Source organism: Triticum aestivum, chromosome 4D (assembly GCF_018294505.1).
Source record: "Triticum aestivum cultivar Chinese Spring chromosome 4D, IWGSC CS RefSeq v2.1, whole genome shotgun sequence".
In the NCBI taxonomy this organism is placed as follows: domain Eukaryota; kingdom Viridiplantae; phylum Streptophyta; class Magnoliopsida; order Poales; family Poaceae; genus Triticum; species Triticum aestivum.
The window spans coordinates 482,806,127-482,826,242 of record NC_057805.1 but is presented as its reverse complement, the minus strand read 5'-3'; positions in this window follow the sequence as shown (position 1 = coordinate 482,826,242).

The window sequence follows — 20,116 nt, the reverse complement described above, 5'->3', positions numbered from 1 at the left end:
CGAAGTGTGTGTTGGTCGTGCGGCGTGCTGGTTCGTGTGGCGCGTTGTACGTCGTGGTGTTGCACGGCGCCTCCGGCGCGAGGGAACCTCCGGCTCGCCTTCAGCTCGTTCAATTTTCGTAAACATCTTTAAGGGGGGGCATAGGTCGAAGTGTGTGTTGGTCGTGCGGCGTGCTGGTTCGTGCGGCGCGTTGTACGTCGTGGTGTGGCACGGCGCCTCCGGCGCGAGGGAACCTGCTTGTTTAATTTTTATATAGCAGGTTGTGCAAAAGGCAAGCTGCTTTATTTCGAAAGGCACGGGTTTGAAGCATGTGCAGTCACGTCTGCTTATGAACTAGGTTTCTGCGTGCATTCATATGTGTGTATACTACGAAGGCATTGGTATGTTGCCTCCGGAGGCATGGGTTTGAAGCATGTGAAGTCATTGGTATGTTGCCTCCAGAGGCACGGGTTTGAAGCATGTGAAGTCACGTGTGCGTAGGAGCTAGCCACGGTTGAGGCGTTCTTGGTATTTGTGTGTGGATATTGCCCGGATGCATGGTGACCCAGGCTTTGGTGGCACAAGGCCATGTCACCTCTGGAGGCACGGGAGGGTGGTCTCCAGAGTCACGCGTAAGGGTATGTGTGTGTGGATATTGCCCGGAGGCATGGTGACCCAGGGTTTGGTGGCACAAGGCCATGTCGCCTCTTGAGGCACGGGAGGGTGGTTTCCAGAGTTACGCGTAAGGGTTCGTTTTGGGAGTCACTGCTGTCGTACAAATAAGAAGAGACATTGTTGTTTATAGTTTACTGGCACTCTCTGATGATGTAAGAGGCACTGTTGTCGAAATAGTTATCTTTTCAACATGTACACGCAATTTCTAACTACATTACATAGAAATGTGAGTTATTGATAAGCTTTTTTGTCACGTCTAGATAGAATTAGCCTCGCGGGCTAAATCAAAAGTTTTAGTCTTCATTTTGCTCAAGATCTTGCTAATCTCGTCACTCATTTCACTAGCTTTGACTTGATTCATCTCGCTACTTAAGAGAATGTACATTGCCTCTGCCCTCCAGTCTTCTCCCTCATCCTGTGAAATTTTGCCGAGAAGGGAAGTATATTATTAGAGTTTGTGCATATAAGTTGTTTATAAGTAAATCTATATAAACTTACTGTCAAATCTTCCAGGTCTTCGACAAACTTTTCACCATTGTAGAGGAATGCAAGCTTTAAAACAACAAATGTTGATTCTCCCTTTTCTACCACCGGAACATCTTGCACGGTATGAATCTGCCATCTTGTACCCTTGGCATTCATTGTTTGTCCTAGTATGGTGTTGAAGACTTCTTTAAACCTAGGTACCTGGGAATATTGCATTTTGTAATTAATTGTTTTAATATTGCAACTTGTAAAACTGAAAAAATTGTTATGTATAAATGCTTACGATTGCCGACTTATGAACATGATATTCCTGAAACTGTCTTTCTCTTTCTTTTTTAGCATCTTCATTTTCCTGAAAAACTCGAGATGCTTCTTTTAGATCCAATTTATCCACGTCTATCTTTTCTTTCTCAAATTCCTCTGGAGTCGTTTCTCGAGGATCAATAATGTGAACTTTGTGTTTGTATTTGTCCAGCACATATAGTACATAGCGGTCATGCTTCTCCATTGGAACGAATATCTGCGTACAAAATACTTGTTGCTTAGATGACAGTTTAATATAAAGTAATTTAACAGAACGCATATTTTGAGATTTTGTCATGGAGGAAAGGGTTGTTACCATGTTTGCTGTTGAGAGCTTTTTCCGTTGATTTTCCTTGAGATACATGGGAACCAGCTGATTCTTTCTTTTTTGCAATTCATTTTTAAAATTTTTAATAGTAGTTTTGTGTTCCTTTAAATCCAATATATGCTGCAAACAATAATTACGATGAAAAAACTGTTAGAAAAAAGAGCTGTGTAACAATATAAAAAGAGTAGGTGTTGCAATATAGACAAGATTTTGCTTTTTAAAAGTTTACCTCTGGAAAGTTTGGGCCTAATATTACTCTGTCACTCTGTTTTGAATCTTGTCTGCTTTCCCAGATTTTTGCTATGTCATCGAGGACCCTCTTTTCCATATGATGCGGTATGTTCGTCTGTGCTGGTCTTGGACCAAATACTGCCTTCAGTTGGGCTCCAGTAAGTTGCGTGCTTTCACTATCCCTGCGGATGCGCCTAAATATAGTTTTGCTGCGACAGGGAGATTAAATAATTTTGGAGGTCACGGTCAGTGAGAGACAGATTTTTACATTATTTTTGGCCTCTGTCCAACTATTTTTGAGGTGGAATAGAAAATAACTCACTTTTTGTATTCTTCCTGCCAGCTGTCGCTCATGACTAGATGGAAGAGGTCGGACGCCTCCGTTGTGTGTTGGAAGCAATGAGAATGTTTTGGGTATGAACTGGTGCTTCGTCTTTTTTCCCTTTTAGTTTCATCTGTTTCTGTCAGCGGAAGCAGATATGTAATATGTAAGCTCTTGTGATACGAAAGACATTGGTGAACCGTGGGATGGGTAGGTTATTACAAAAAAAGATAAGTAGAAATGATTTTATTACCTTTGTTGGTGGAAAAGAACTTTGAAGTTTCTGGTTTGAATTCTTTGATTCTTCCAGGTAGTTTCTCGCACTTTACTTGGTTTGTTTCACCAAATATGGCTGTAAAAAGGAACTCTGGTTTCCACTCGGCATCTACGTTGCTTTGCTGCATGGAGGTCATTGGATATTCTTTTATTTTTCTTTCATGAGATAATTGAAGTATTCAAGTAGTGCTGCTTGTAAAAATTAAAATTGTTGCTCTCGTACTATTCACTTACATCGAAATCCTCATCATCTTTTATGAGATCAATGCCATTCCAGTATTTTTTAAATTGAACCATGAAGTGTCCGCATTGGGTACCCTGCTGTTTTGGCACGCAAACTCTGTTAGGTGTTTCTGCTATCCTCGACCAGTTCGGTTCGCCGTTGGCTCGTAGCTTCGCTTCACCGTAATGCTTCTTCATGAGTGCGTGCATCCTTTTAATCTGTGATTACGGTTTGGTGTTATTGTTGGGTTTTGGCATTAAACAAGGGAATGCAGGAATTGGAAAACCAATTAGAAAACAAGGTTGAATTGACGTACCAGTTCTGGGTGATCCTTATGGTGTGTTTTCCATGTATTCTTTCCGTCTCCGTCTCTGTAATTCAGTGAGTCAAGTATGTCGATGGAGCTCGTGTACTTGATGAGCACGTACAGTGTGTAGTGTTTAGCTGTGTTGCGAGGTATCATAATCTGCGGTGTTTGGAGACAAAGTGAGTTAAAGTTCATTCTTGTCAGGAGAATTAAATGACATGTAAATGTGCAATCTGTAGGAAAAATGAATTATGTTTGTATATTTCTGTTAACTTACCAGCATTTTCTTTAAAAGTTCCTTCCCTGTTACAAGGGGTGCAAACTATTTCAATGCTTCGTCCTCATTGAATTCTGCTAGTCCTCCTTTTTCTCCAATTTTAACACCGAGCACGATCTGCAGCCAATTTTTTTCCTACTTTTTAGTACAATCTTTGTAATCACTGAAATGATGCAAGTGTTTTTTTTGTCAAATTGGACTTCATACGTTTGCAAAATCTGCGGGAAGTATGGCTTTATCGGTTGTGTTGTATTGTTGCTGCACTGTCCATTCTTCGAACAATGCGTTTGCGATGGATCCCTCCATCTGTCCATGATCTCCTTTCCGTAGCTGTTCCATCATTTGTTTTTCCTGTAATCCAATCGGGTCGCTTCGAGCTAATATATATGTTTAGACTGCAAGCAGAAAAAATTTATACATTAGTTAGGTTGGTTTTAAAAGGGGCAACATTTCTTTGTTTTTTTGTTGTGACAAGAGAAAGTACTTACTCTCCGCATTCGTCATGTCCTTCTTTGCTGAATAGGTATTCATGAAGTGCTCTGGCTTTGTTCATAAATTTGAAATCTCCTCGGACAAAAGTAGGAATTTTTCCATGCAGCTTTCTTGAAGGCTTTACCGGTCTCTTCTTGACCGAGATTTTCTTGTCTGAGCTGTTCTCAGATGATTGAGGCATTGAATGTTCTCCTGATTCTTGCTGCAAGATTGTCAGATACGGTGTGGGATCTTTGTTGAATTCATAGCTTTCATGGTCATTCAGCCATGTTTTGATTACATCGAATCCAACGCCCATCTTTACATGCTCGTTGTATTCCTCTAGTTGGAGCGGGTTAAGGCTTGAAAGAAATTCATCAACTTCGTCGTGCTTTTCCATTGTTTTGGGTTTTAGGAACTCTAGAGAGATGGTGCTGGAGGTGCCTTGCTGATTGCTTGTCGAGCCTGTTTCTTCTTGAAGAAGAACAGGTTGTTTCTTCTGCTCGGAAACCTGTTCTTGTGTATTTGGTACATCGTTGCTTGTGCCATCCTCTTTTAAATCAGTGCCTGTTTGTTCAAGTTGCTTTGTGCTCGGGGTATTGCTGTTGATATTTTGCTCGTCCGTTTGCTCTTCAGCATGGTGTGGTATCTTGTCGTCTGGTGGTGGTTGATCTGGTTCTACTGGTGGATCCTTTTCTTCGTGGTCTGTGCAAGATTCTTGGGCGACGGCGTGTCTGCTGACATCCATAACCTCTTTGTGTTTACTGGATATCAATAACTTCATGCTCTTTTGTGGTTGTCGCATGCATAATATGTTCTTTTGGCTCGGGATTTGGCGGAAACTCTTCTAGTACGCAATATTCTGTCTGTTGCATTTCTTTGTCTCCCATATCGACTTCATACTTCAGCATATCTGTTAGAATCAAAAAATAATAATTAAAAAAAGAATATTACTTCTTCTAGTGTGACAAAATTGTAAGGATTAGTTTCTGAAAAGACTAACCTGTTGTACACTTGATTAATGACAGTTTGGTATTCCCTCTGTGTTGACTGATTAGTTGATATAGAATTTTTTTCCTCAACTCCGGTACTTGTTCTGGCTCTAAGGTTGCTGCTGTTCCATCATTGGAGTAGTGCTTCAGGTTCATGTACATATAGAATGCGCAGTCCATTCTGCATGTAGAGGAATGGTACTAGTAAGATTGTTGCATTCAACAAACGGAAAGAAGAGAAGTGTTGGAGCAATGGTAGTGGTAATTGTTGCATTGAAAAGACGAAAGAACAAGATTATTTCAGTAATTGTAGTAGTGAATCTTGCATTGAAAAAAAGAAAGAAGTGAAATGTTGGAAGTGCTTACGTGTCTTCTCCTTGAAGTGGCACCTGCAGTTTGACCCTTTTGAAATGGTCGATGCTTTTTTGTGAAAGCTGTAGCTCTGTGCTTACGTGCTTCCATATTTTCATTAATTTGCTGGTTACATTGTTAAAGAATTCTATTGTGCCTGGATATACAGTTGAAGAGTCAAGGAGTTCAAAGCGCTGTTTTTGCATGTTAACTGTAATGGTGAAGTAATGACTTGTATTTTCGTCTTGCTCAAACCCGTGCAACGAACATGGTAGAAGGAACTGCAAAACAAAAAATAAAAAGAAAATATTTGGAAATCTTCTTATATTTAGAAACATAAAATAAAATGAGAACTTTTGCATAATATACACGCAAGCTGATCTGCTTACCATGTTATAATCTTGAAGTTTTTCTTCTTCTTGCATGTTGAAAAATGATCTAAGCCTGGCAGGTAGTAATGTTTTTCTAATGTGCTCTTGATCATTATTTCTGTAGCACATTGGATCTTCGTCGTCAGCTTCCTTTATCGAGTGCTGCTTGTTTTGTCACAGATACAAAAAGGGAATTTGTAAGTTCAGTTATAGGGGAAGTTTATCTGTCATATATATTGTTTTAAACTTGATTCTTTTGCCGTGATCTTTACTTACAGTGTTGCTTAACGACAGAATCTTTCTCCCTGTGCCATTTAGTTGTTTTCTCAAGATTGTTAGCATGGGCTCGATTGCTTTGGTGCGTACTGATTTACCGACCTTGAAGCTTTCGGCGACATGGCCTAGATTGACATCAAACTTGTTCGTTGTAATGAAAAGCTCATCCCTGCAAAGTATATTTAAAAAAATGTTTTAGTTTACACATGATACAGTCAAAAATGATCATGTGTAATAATGTGTTTTGTGTTAGTTGCATGAACTTACATTTCTCTCTGTGTCCATGGCTTGCATACAGCGTTGTACAGGTTTTCGATGGCTTTGTTCACGGAATCACTATCTTTGTCCCCTTTCTCCATTGTGCCTGCGGTTATTTTGAATTTAATGTAAATAATCCCAAGTCACAAGATCACAAGATAGAAATTAAGTTTCTATTGTCTTGCCTGCTTCGATGCTAGAAGATATGTCCTGTCCAGTGTTGTTCCTTTCTTGTTCTCCTTCTGCTTCTTGCGGCATGTTATGTTCTTCTTTTTGCATTGTACCCTTTTGTTCAGTTTTTGCTGCATCCTCATTTGAGTCGTTTGTGTCTTTTTTAGCATCATGTTTTTCCTTGTCAACCGTCGTGTCTTGCTGGTGGTCTTTTCCGTCTTGTTTTTCAGTCTCGACCTGGTTGGCACTGACCTCTCTGCCAGGGGAATTGGCATCGTACGATGGTGTAGGGTTTTCTTCGATGGTTTTTGCTTCTTTCTCTCGAACAATGTGTGTGTCTGCTTCATTGCTTGTATCTCCGTGGTCGCCTTCTTCATGTTTCTGCGTTATCATTGAAAAAGCATTGAAATAATTTAACTTGCTACTTTATTTTAATTATAGCAGCTGTTATGGGAAAATAGCGAAGCGTTTGGTGCGTTGTTTGAGCTATTTTGATTGTGATTAAGTCGTGTAATTTTGTGGAAATATTTTGTGCAACTTCACCTGTTGAGCTGTCGTTGGTGATGCTGACTGTTCCACCCGTTCTTTGTCGAGTGTAGTTTCTTGGGTATCCTCTTGTTCTTTGTTTTGGTGTTCATTGTCACTGTCTGGTTTTTGTCTTGCAGCTGTTCAATCATAAAGGTGGCTAACTTTGAGTGCATTTTAATTCTCATGGAACGATTTTATATTTTCGTAGAATCAGCTTATGTAACTTTACCTCCTCAATCGTTGCTGCTGAATGTTGTGCTTGTTCTTCGTAGAGTGGAGGTTTTTGGGCATCTTCTTCTTCTTTCTTTTGTAGTTCATCGCCGCTGCCGTCATTTTTGTCTTGTAGCTTTTGAAACACACAGGTGGCTAAGTGGCAGTGCATTCGAAGTTCCACATAGCTATTTTATACTTTGATAGGATCAACGTATGTAACTTTACCTTTTCAGTCGTTGTTGCTGCTACCCTCTCTGCTGCGTGTTTTTCGGTGAGTGAATATTTTGGGGCTTGGTCTTCTGTTACGTTGATGACTGCCTTTTGAAGAACATGTTGCCCTTCTTCAGTGTCCTCCTTTTGCTCATTGGTCTCCTCTCTCTGCGATGCAGGAAAGTAGTGAAATATCAAATGCGTGTTTTTGAACTATAAGTTCATGAAGAGGTTTTATGTGTTTTCACCTCTGTATTTGTTGTTGTTACTGCTGATTTTTCGTTCAGTGGTGGTTTTGGGTCCTTCTCTTGCTCTTTATTTTGCTGTTCATCATCACTGACCTTGTTTTTTTCTTGCAGCTGTTCAAACATAGAGGCGGCAAAGTGAGAGTCCATTGGCCTGAATACAAATGTGGTAGGTTTGAGTTTATTTGACTGTGCACGCAGCAATTTTATAATTTCATAGTTGCAAGTTTCGTAAGTTTACCTTTTCAGTCATTGACGCTGCCCCTGTCTCTGGTACCTGTTGTTTGGTGAGTGATTTTTTTGTGGCTTGGTCTTCAGTGGCATTATTGTCTATCGTTTGAAGAACATGTTCGGGTTGTTCATTGGGCTCCTCTGGTTGTGTTTGATGGTCTTGATTGTTGATGGTTTCTTGAGCTTCTTGTGCCTGCACCAACACAAAAAATATTTAAGAAATGGGTGCAATTCTGACTGTTCAGTTACAATTTTTTTATAAGACCTCTATCTCTGGAGTTGCAGGACTGTCTACTGCTTGTACTACGGCTTCTCCTTGTCTCGTGTTGTCCTCTAGTTTTTCTTGTTGAATGTCTATGCCAGTGCTTTTGCATGCTTCCTCTTCTTGTTTAATAAAAATTGAAATTATAGATTGAACTTCATTTGTGTCTGAGCTTTGTAACCTCACCTCTTCAGATGTTGTTGTTTGAAGTTCTTGATCTTCGAGATCAGCGTACTCGTTTGTTTCCTGCATTTATTCAAAGAAAAGGGTGAGACATCCCTTATAATCTTTGTATTGCCATGGCGGGGTGTATTAGGTAGTTCAGACATCATAAAAATATTTTGAAAAGTGGTTGTTGTTGTTGAATTTTTACCTCCGTGTTGATGACTGGGTTATTTGTGCCTGCATCTACTGTTTCTTTGTCAGGTATAACAGTCTCTTGTTTCTCATCGGCTGGGATGTCTTGCGCTTTCTCCTTTGTACTCGTGATGGTGATCTGCAATGTTGTGGCGCTGGAAATCTCTTGTACACAAAGTTCCTGTTCTGTGACGCCTTCGTCTGTTTGAGGTTCACTATGGGGTTGAATTTCAACACGGGTTGTCTCTTGGTCTTGCAGTGCTTGTGATACCTGGAGATCAAACAATATGAGTTTGCGGTTCACTTTCATTCCTGCCATTTATGAGCTTTCGGTGTGGGTAATAGTGGGTATGGAAGTTTACCTCCTCCTCGTTGTTTTCTTCTTCTTTGTCGTTTGTTATGCTAACGGTTGATTGTGGGTTAGCGTCTTGCATTTGGTTGGCGGGGCTGCTGACTTGATTGTTCTTCAGCCGCTATATTTTGTTGGAGGTTTGTCAGTTAACTTATAACTCTATCCAGTTTTGAAAGGAAAAATGGATGTTCATACTGACCTCTTCACAGGTTCTGACGTTGATCGTATCTTGTGCTTGTGTTGGGGTAGTTGTTGTTGTAGCATTGTCTGTTGTGAGGTTGCTTTGTTTGTTCCGTTCATTTGTGTTTTTGGGGTTGTTGACACCATCTTGCTGTTGGAGTTCATCTTGGCCTGGCGTGCTATTGGTACGTTCCTGAAAGCATTGAGGCAGTTCTTTTCAGTTGAGGTATGAAAACAGGGGTTTGCTTTAGGGTGCGTATGTCACCATGCATTACTATTTACTTACCTGTTTTTGCCGCTTTATCTTGTTCTTGTCAATGCCTATGTCCCTTGATTTTGTTCTTCTCTTCCTCTCTTCGTCTTCTTCTTCTTTCTTTTTTTCTCCTTTCTCTTGGTTCTGTTGTGGCTACGATTTCATTTGTGCGGTTGGCATCGGCTAGTCTACTTGAGGCTGCTGGATCTGCTTGCTCTAGTGTCTGCAGGGTCGCGTTGTCTGTCAGGTACCTTGTGCAAACTATGTCCTAAAATTGTCTGAGTTGTTCTAATGAATCCATCAGGGCAATTGTTTGTTGCACGACTAGGTTCTTGTTTTTTTCATCCAATAACTTTTCTTTGTTGCATTGGTGTTCAGCCCTGGTGATTACTGCGGGTATCTGTTCTGCTTCATGGAGTACTTTTTCCAACAATTTGTTTATCCTTTGGAATCTTTCTTGTGCTCCTGTGCTGATGCTTTTGTTTGGTTCCCTGCTTCGACTGGTGCCGACACGTGGTTCGCGCCGGCGTTTGGGTGGAGGTGGTAGCAGTTTGGTCGTGTTCTGGTGTTGCTGTTGTTTGCGATGTTCTACTGCTATCTGGTGAATTGAAGACGAAGTTGATGCTGTGTTGGCATAGAAGATCCTCTCTGCTGTTCCTTTCCATGTCTGCATCGTTTTGGTGTAATGTAGTTGATTAGAATGGAAACCGTTTTAAAAAAGGGAAGGACTGATTTATGTACAATATGGCTATACCTGTATTTTGCCAAATTCATAGTCATCTGGTCATGCTTTTCCGTCCCTTTTCATGTCTTCTCTAGCTATTTTCGCTAGGTCACTCTCTTTGAGATGGTTTGCTTGTGGTAATGAGGTCTTGTCCATTGTCTTTGCAATCTTCCACATTTCTTTTGTGTCGGTTGGCAGCAGCAGGGAGTCGAGGTACATGATTACTGGCCCCTGTGCCAAACCATTGACATGCTTTTTGTTCTTTTCTTCCTGAGGCAAATTTCTGTGTTTCTGCCATACCTTGGCTCCTTCCTTAATACATTCGACGATTACCTCGCAGAAATCCATCTTTGCCATCTCTGGATAGTCCATGTCCTCTACCATTATAGCTTGTCGGGCGAAGATAGCGGTGCTTGACCCGTAGACAACGTTGTGGAAAAAAATAAGAAAAAATATTTTAACTGATTTCCTGTTTGACTGTTCGTCATCTAGTTCCACCAATATTTTTAGCTCCCTGAACAGTTCTTTTGGCTTGAAATTTGTATGTTTGAAGCCAAGGTCTGACATCAGTTCTTTCATTGAAGTTGGGCTCTTCGCTGGCCTTGGTGCTGACTTTTCCGTGCCGTTTGGGTATCCAAACACCTTGTGTATAACTTCCTTGGTAATCTTGATTTTCTTGTTTTCGGTACCATCACCGAAGGTGATTGTCATGCTTTCTGTGTCCAGGTTGTCGTAGATGTGTGCTGCAAGTGGTCTGCAGATGGAGCCCGTTATTTTGCAGTTCTCTATGCTGCCAAATCCTGCCGTCCTAATATCTTGCTTGTGACGGTCTTTAAGTAAATTCCATGCTTTCTTGACATGAGCGAATGCTGCCCCTGCCTTGATTTGGCATTTCTCTTCGTTTGTTTCTTGCTGTTCTTCGTCAACTGTTGGTGCTGCCAATTCTTTTCCGCTTGTCTTTCTCCTCTTTCTGTCCTTCTGTCCTGATTTGTTTTGTTTCAGAAGACAAAAAGAAAGGGTTTCGTTAGAAAGGAACGTTAGATCCCGAGTGCTGAATAGTGGTATTCAAAATTAGTACATAAGTGTGTTTTTACATCGTCGTCATGTTCTGCGCCGCTGTCATGCTCTTCGGCATCATCGCCGTCTATAGGAATGAAATCTGCATCATGTTCCCTGTCATCGTCGTCATCATTGGTGTCTAAACCCTTGCTGTTGGTATCGTCTTGTTCTTTTTCTACCCTTTGTCATTTGTTTTTCTTCTTGCGTTCACCTTGTTTCTTCGTGGCGGTTGGTGCTTTTGGCGGGAGTACCATTAGAGGTAATGGCTGATGCTGCAATGTACTAGTGTCGATGATGTTTTCAGCATTGTCCTTTTGCTTTTGCCTTTTTGCTCCAGGAGTAAAAACAGTGCTTGTATCTGATTTCCTCTTTTTTTTGCTTGTTGCTAGATGTTTATTCCTGTTGAGCCTGGTGTAAGTTATCATTTCTTCCGCAGGTGGTTTGTTCCTCATGTTTTGTTCCGTGTCCTTTTCTGATGAATGAGGAGACATGCTGCCTGTTTCTGCGCTTTGAATATCACAGTCTTCATGTTCTATATAATGACCAGGTAACAAAAAAGGATGTTCTTTTTGTCCGAAAATAGTTGATACACATTTAAAATATATATCTTCCATGATTATGCATAAGGAATGTGAAACTCCCAAAGGGGATTTTTAGTTTTATTTTCTTGGGTTAAGATAGGTTATTACTATTGTTACCGATTGAGCTAATCAGGGGATGGAAGAAAATATTAATTATGGTTATGAGTGCAGCTGGGGTAGTGAAGTTAGGGTGAAGCATTTTCGGAGACAAAAATGCACTCTGCAGATGATATTTCATAATTGGAGGAATATCATCAATGATAGTTCAAGATTTATTGGGTAAGTTAAACTGTTTTTGAATTAAAAATAAGATAGTGTGCGAACATTTTTAATGTTTTCTATAAAGAAATATATAAAAAGTGGCAGGTAGTTTTATTTATAGACATAGTCAAGTTATTGTTGTCAAGGATAGCAGTTAAGTTATTAATATCTCAATATTTTTTTTTGTAGATGGACAGTGGAGAATTTTTGCTCAAACCTTTGACAGGAGCTTGCTGGATTGCATGCTCTTCAGCAGGGTCTTCGTCAGTATTTTGCTGCGTTTTAGCTTCTTCGTGAGGATTTGTCATTGCTGCATAAAAAATGGGCAGGTGTTAGAAGCAGAGTCGAGTGTCACAGGAAAAAAACCTGCGTGGTGTGAAAACAAATTTGCATGATTAGAGAGGCACGGGTTGTTTTACCCTAGAAGCACAGGGTACACCTATTCTTTGTTCACGGTATTTCACACCAGAGGCACTTAATTTGAAAAACGGTTACATTGACGGGACAAGGGATGTAGAAAATCTCATACAGTTATCAGTTTTGGCCTCTCAGGATGCTTGCGGGGTTTGGATCTATCGACGTATTCTAGTTACTGATGTTTCAAGTCTTTTTACCTTTGAGCACAAATCGTATGGCGAAAATCCCAGGGCGGAGAGCAGTAGCATTTCTATTAAATCTCATCTCTGCGCTAGTTCAATTTGTTAGGCAAATTTATTTAGGTTATTAGAGAACTCCTTCGTAGCGGTGGCTAGGGTTGCTGTTCCTGGAAGTGGAAAAATCAATACGATCTACCCGGTGGAATGGAGTGGGATAGAATGATAATTACCTTCAATTACTTGCGCGGTGTTCTTCCCTTCCATCGGCTTATTGTGTTGTTGCTCCTTTTTTGTTGCGATTTCCGCCGCCGCTGTTGAAGTCCTCGCCGTCGGTCGCCGCAGCCGGCGGAGTTATTGGTGTTGTCGCGGGCAGAGTGTGGCTGTTTGTATGTCGGATTTGAGTGTGGTTGGCGAACGCGGTGGCGGTTGTCCGGTGACGCGAACTCGATTTCGAGTTTGTGTTTGTGTGCAGAAGGAAGGAGGAGAGCGTGCGGGAGTGATGAAGGTTTCGAGATTTACTTTGCGGAAGGGGAAGCAAGCTAGTAGAAGAGGGAGGGAGAGATGGAAACCATCGAACCGTCTCTAATCTTCAACCGTCCGTTTGGGCATCAAGATTCGTTATGCTTGGCTTGGGTTTTTTTGTGTGCTACAGTAATTTTTTTTAGTGTTGATACTGTTAGTGCTGAAGTGGAGCCTCTCTACAGGCATGTGGATGCAGGCACACGAGGCACATAAGTGCAGGTTCTACAGGCACGTGGATGTAGGCACAGGAGGCACGAAAGTGCAAGTTCTACAGGCACTTCCAGAGGGAAGCACAGGAGGCACGGAAGTGTGGGTTCTACAGGCAGTTAGAGAACCACGGGACAGGCCAGTGTCGCGTGAGGCACGTGGATGTAAGAACCGGAGGCACGAAAATGCAGCTAACACAGGCATGGACATGCTGCTTCTCGAGGCACGGGTATCAACCCTGTGGATGTAGTACAAGAGTGCGGTGGCAGAGGCATGTGTTAGAATGCTCGGTTAAAGAGGCATGGTTGTGAAGTTTCAGGAGCGACGCGGGCGTGGCAGTGGGACCATGTAAGAGTCACGACGCATGTTTCGTTAGGCACGTGAGGCACGTTGGTTCAGGCACGGAAGGCAGAAAAGGTGAATCCAAAACAGGCACGTACGTGTGTCTTCTCAAGTCATGGGTGTGCACTCTCTGGATGCACAAACATATGGCGGCAGAGGCATGGGTCCGACTACTCGGTTACAGAACCACGTTCGCGAAGTCACGTGGGTGTGGCATTACGGGGCACGTAAGAGTCTGGGCGAGTGACACATGAGGCACGTGGGTGCATGTACGTGTAGGCACAGAAATGAAGCATCATGTTTGCGAAGTCACGTGGTAGTGCTGAAGTGGAGCCTTTCTACAGGCATGTGGATGCAGACACACGAGGCACGGAAGTGCAGGTTCTACAGGCAAGTTGGCGCAGGCGCAGGAGGCCAGTGTCGTGTGAGGCGCGTGGATGTAAGCAGCGGAGGCACGGAAATGAAGCCAACACAGGCACGGACATGCTGCTTCTCGAGGCACGGATATCAACCCTGTGGATGTAGTACAAGAGTTCGTTGGGAGAGGCATGTGTTAAAATGCTCGGTTAAAGAGGCATGGTTGTGAAGTCTCGGGAGCGACAAATTAGGCACGTTGGTTCAGGCATGGAAGGCAGAAAAGGTGAATCCAAAACAGGCACGTACGTGTGTTTTGTCAAGTCACGGGTGTGCACTCTCTGGATGCACAAACGTATGGCGGCAGAGGCATGGGTCCGACTACTCGGTTACAGAACCATGTTCGCGAAGTCACGTGTTGTGGCATTACGGGGCACGTAAGAGTCTGGGCGAGTGACACGTGAGGCATGTGGGTGCATGTACGTGTAGGCACAGAAATGAAGGCATCATGTTTGCGAAGTCACGTGGTAGTGCTGAAGTGGATCGTTTCTACATGCATGTGGATGCAGGCACACGAGGCACGGAAGTGCAGGTTCTACAGGCACGTTGACGCAGGCACAGGAGGCCAGTGTCGTGTGAGGCGCGTGGATGTAAGAAGCGGAGGCACGGAAATGAAGCCAACACAGGCACGGACATGCTGCTTCTCGAGGCACGGATATCAACCCTGTGGATGTAGTACAAGAGTGCGTTGGGAGAGGCATGTGTTAGAATGATCGGTTAAAGAGGCATGGTTGTGAAGTCTCGGGAGCAACAAAGGCACGTTGGTTCAGGCATGGAAGGCAGAAAAGGTGAATCCACAACAGGCACGTACGTGTGTTTTCTCAAGTCACGGGTGTGCACTCTCTGGATGCACAAACGTGTGGCGGCAGAGGCATGGGTCCGACTACTCGGTTACAGAACCACGTTCGTGAAGTCACGTGGGTGTGGCATTACGGGGCACGTAAGAGTCTGGGCGAGTGACACGTGAGGCACATGGGTGCATGTACGTGTAAGCACAGAAATGAAGGCACCACGTTTGTGAAGTCACGTGGTAGTGCTGAAGTGGAGCCTTTCTACAGGCATTTGGATGTAGGCACACGAGGCACTGAAGTGCAGGTTCTACATGCACGTTGACGCAGGCACAGGAGGCCAGTGTCGTGTGAGGCGCGTGGATGTAAGCAGCGGAGGCACAGAAATGAAGCCAACACAGGCACGGACATGCTGCTTCTCGAGGCACGGGTATCAACCCTATGGATGTAGTACAAGAGTGCGTTGGGAGAGGCATGTGTTAGAATGCTCGGTTAAAGAGGCATGGTTGTGAAGTCTCGGGAGCGACGCGGGCGTGGCAGTGGGACCATGTAAGAGTCACGACGCATGTTTCGTTAGGCGCGTTGGTTCAGGCATGGAAGGTAGAAAAGGTGAATCCAAAACAGGCACGTACGTGTGTTTTCTCAAGTCACGGGTGTGCACTCTCTGGATGCACAAACGTATGACGACAGAGGCATGAGTCCGACTACTCGGTTACAGAACCACGTTCGTGAAGTCACGTGGGTGTGGCATTACGGGGCACGTAAGAGTCTGGGCGAGTGACACGTGAGGCACGTGGGTGCATGTACGTGTAGGCACAGAAATGAAGGTAGCACGTTTGCTAAGTCACGTGGTAGTGCTGAAGTGGAGCCTCTCTTCAGGAATGTGGATGCAGGCACACGAGGCACGGAAGTGCAGGTTCTACAGGCATGTGGATGTAAGCATAGGAGGCACGGAAATGAAGCCAACACAGGCACGGACATGCTGCTTCTCGAGGCACGGGTATCAACCCTGTGGATGTAGTACAAGAGTGCGTTGGGAGAGGCATGTGTTAGAATGCTCGGTTAAAGAGGCATGGCTGTGAAGTCTCGGGAGTGACGCGGGCGTGGCAGTGGGACCATGTAAGAGTCATGGCGCATGTTTCGTTAGGCACGTGAGGCACGTTGGTTCAGTCACGGAAGGCAGAAAAGGTGAATCCACAACAGGCACGTACGTGTGTTTTCTCAAGTCACGGGTGTGCACTCTATGGATGCACAAAAGTGTGTCGGCAGAGGCATGGGTCCGACTAATCGGTTAGAGAACCACGGTTGTGAAGTGACGTGGGTGTGGCACGACGGGCTCCGTAGGAGTCACGAAAAGTGTCATGCGAGGCACGTGGATGTACGCACATGAGGCAGGGCTTTGAATGTACAGGAGGCACGGATTCTGGTACAGGAGGCACTGAAGTAAAACACTGCTGTGACGGACACGAGGCACTTAACTTGAAAATAGTTACAATCAAGGGACAACGGGCAGAGAAAATCTGGTGTAATTACCAAGTTTGAGCTCTCAGTATGCTCACAGTATTTGAATCGTTTGAGGTATTATAGTTAGTGATGTGGCAGGTGTAGTACTTTTAAGCACATATCGTGTGGTGAAAATTCCGTAGCGGGGAGCAGCAGCGTTTCTATTAAATGTCGTGTGTACATTACTTCGATTTTTTAGACAAGTTGATTTTGGATAGTGCAAAACTCGGCTTTTTGTGGTGGCTAGGGTTGTTGTCCCTGGAAATGGAATGCAATGGGATAGATTGTTATTTACATTCGATTGCTTGTGTTCGGCTTCTCGCTTCCATCGGTCTATTCTGTCTGTTCATTTTTTGTTGTTGTGATTTTCGCCGGTGGTGTTGAAGTCCTTGCTTCGTCGCCGTCGGGTGGGTACTTTGTGTTGTTGGGCGCACCGTTTGACGGTGTGTATCTCGAAGTGGGAGGGTGGTTGGTGAAGCGTGGTGGCGGTTGTTTTGCGAGGGGAACTCTACTTGGAATTTGGGCCCGTGTACTGAACCTAGGAGGAGACCTTGTGTGAGTGTGGAATGTTTCGAGATTTTGCTGTGGAAGAGAGGAAGGAAGAGAGTGGTGGAGGTGGGAGAGATGGAAATGATGGAACCGTCTGTAATCTTCGACGGTCTGATTTTAGTATCAAGATTCGTGTCGCCTGGCTTTTTTTTGTTCGCTATAGCATCTTAATAGACGTGTGAGGCACGGAACACCAGGCTCTACAGGCACCGACGTTGGAATTTTAGAGGCACTGGTATCAACTCTGTGGATGCACAAATGTGTGGTGGCAGGGGCATGCATCTGAAGACATACTCAGAGAGTCACGGTTGTGAAGTCTTTAGAGTTACGAGCGTGTGTCGCCACGGGCACGTGAGAGTGATGCGTCAGGAAGTTTGGTAGTAGAGGCATTTGTGCGAATAGTACACAAAGAGTATCGGTTGTGGGTCCACATGTGTGAAGTCTGTGCAACATTGGTCGTGTGGTAGTAGCGGCGTGCGTCGGGAAAGGTGCGAGCAATAACATTTGTTACGTGCTTAATCGGACGATTTGACGGTTGCTTTTTCCCGGCAACCGCGAGCACTGCCACTCGGCGGTTGCCTCGACGCACAGCAACGACGAGCGCATGTCTTCCGCCCTCACTACCACGACGAGGCCGCCTCCAACCGCCTCCTCCACGACCCATACCTTGGCACAAAAGGGTAACTGCGCTTCCAAGCCGCTCAATTCTGAAAACACTATTGCCGTTCCATCTCAACTAGCATCTCCTCACAATCTCTGTGTCAAGGCGGCCATCGCTGGAGGAGCGTAATGGCGGAGGAACCATCTGCCAAGCGTCCCCGTGGTGAGACGTCCGACCAGAGCACAGAGGTCGACGACGTTCAGGTCCCCGGTCAGAAGCACGACTACAAAGTGCACCTCAAGGAGGTTGACATCCACGGCAAGGAAAAGCTGGATGTCGTATGCACCAGCAATCCTGAGGAAGCCGACAAGATGATCAGCAGGATCCTGAAGAGGGTCTGCGGCTTGTACCCTCAGTACATCGGCGTTGATGTCGAGTATACCAGGGAGGACGAACCTCCGCGGAGGGCAGCAGTTCTACAGTTATGCGTGGAGGAACTCTGTTTGGTATATCACATCACCGCGGCAACAAAATGGTGAACCATCCTACAGTTTCAACCTCTCCATGCTTCTGTTTAATTAGCTTTTCACCCTGAAATTTGATTAAATTGGTTTATTGACTTGATGTATCAGTGAAGTTTCTGAAGTAGATGCAGCAGAATAGATTTTGAACTTGACTCACCAGATCAGTTTATGTATTTGATGCACTAGATTAATTTATGGATTTGATGTACGAGATTATTTTCTGAACTTGATGTTCTAGCGTACTTTTTGTTCTAGTGTATTTTCTATATTTCATGTTCTAGTGTAGTTCAGTTTCTTGAATTGATGTGTTAACGTGGCTAAGAAGTAGATAGGTAATTGATTCAAGTGTAAATACTAAAAATAAAAATAACATGCTGTGCTTGTATTTTATTTTTGAACTCTGCATAGCAGTTTCTGAAATTTTTTCGTCCATGAATTATACGTACTATATAAGCATGTACTTGATCGATACTTGATGGATCCACCTTAAATGTGTCATCCCCCTGCAGGCCCAAGAGTCTGCGCCCGTTCCTGAAGGAGGATAGATTCTACACCTTTGTCGGCTTCAGTATTGAAGGTGACAAAGAGATGCTGCGAAGTTCTGGTTTGGAGATCAACCCCGACAAGTACATCGACATCCAGCGCAAATGGAGAGTTCCTTTCAAGGGAAGAAAGAGGTACCACTCTTTGGCTGATGTTGTAGGGAGCATGATCCACCCATTCTACAAACAGATGAAGGATAAGATTGATAGGGTTGAAGACCATAAACTATGGGGGATCAGCCCACTGCCAAATTACCTCATTAAGTATGCAGCGATAGATGCGTACGCCACCTACGAGTCGTGGAAGAGAATTGAAAACATCAGAGAAGGTCTGGAGAGTGCAAAAGAGGCAGAGAAGAATTATGGCGATCCTTACTACGGATACTAGTGATGACGAAAACATAGAAAACTGATCGTGGAGTTGCTTGTGTTTATGCTTGTCCTTTCTATTTTATCAGGTTCGTAGTTTACTTCTGTTAGAACGAAGCCGTTTCTAATGTCATCTGTATCAGGTTAAACAAGTTTCCTTATGTCAAGTTGTAGTTTGTTTATGTGATTGAGCAAGTTATTTAGCTTTCTAAGTACTATGTTTATTCAGCAATCATGTGATTTTGAAGTAGTAATGTTGCTTTTTACTCTAAAAACAACAAAATGCAAAGCACTCTTTTTGCGTTGAGTACAGTTTAGTTGTGCACACAAGCGCGGCTTCTTGAGGAGTGGAAGGAGTGGTATGGGTCGGAATACGCAGTTAGAGAGGCACATGTTTGCAGTCTCTAGAGTCACCGGCGTGTGTTACTACAGGGGCCAGAGGCACGTGGACGGAGTAGCAGAGTTGAGCTCCGAATACATAGTTACAGGGTCACGGTTTGGAAGTGTGCAGAGTCAAGGTTGTGCGACATCATGGGGCATGTAAGAGTCATGGCAAGTGTCATGTGAGAGAGGCACCTGGATCCAGGTACGCAAGGCACGGGATTGCAACTTCTTGGTGCACGGGTATCAACGTTGTGGGTGCACAATAGTGTGGTCTCAGAGGCATGTGTTGGAATGCTCGGTTAGAGATGCACTGTTGTGACGTTTGTGAAGAGACATGGGCGTGGTACCGTGACCATGTAAGAATCGCGGGGCGTGACACGTTAGGCACGTGGATGCAGTTACGGAAGGCACGGAGGTGAAGACCCAAGAGGCACGGAAGTGGGGTTTTTGTTGTTGCGAACAGCTATCAATCCTGTGGATGTTCAAAAGTGTGATACCAGAGGCATGCTTCCGAATACGCAGTTAGGGAGTCACGGTTGTGAAGCCTCTAGAGAGTCATGCGTGTCTGGCATCACGGGCATGGAGTGGTGTGGGGCTTTGAGAGGCATCACTGGCCCTTAACCCTCTGGATGCATGGTGGTGTGGTCGGAGAGGCTTGCTTGCTAATACTGAGGTAGGAAGGCACCATTGTGGATGCACAGGTGTGAGGTCTCTAACGGCGCGAGTGGGTGGCACCACATGCATTTGTTTGAATACTCGTTTAGAGAGTCACGTTTGTACTCACGCCAGACTCATGCTGTAGGTTGGTGGCATTCGGTAGCACACGGTTTCAAAAAGGGGGAAATGTTTGTGAAACATCAAAGTCACCGGCGGTCACGCGTGAGTAGTATGTAGAGTCACGACATGTCGACGTGACGCACGTATGTCTAGGGACGGACTTGGGCCTTTATGGGGCATGGTCATCAACCGCCTGGATTGATAGTTGCGAAGTGTCTAGGGGCACCGGCTTGTGTTCGAATGCT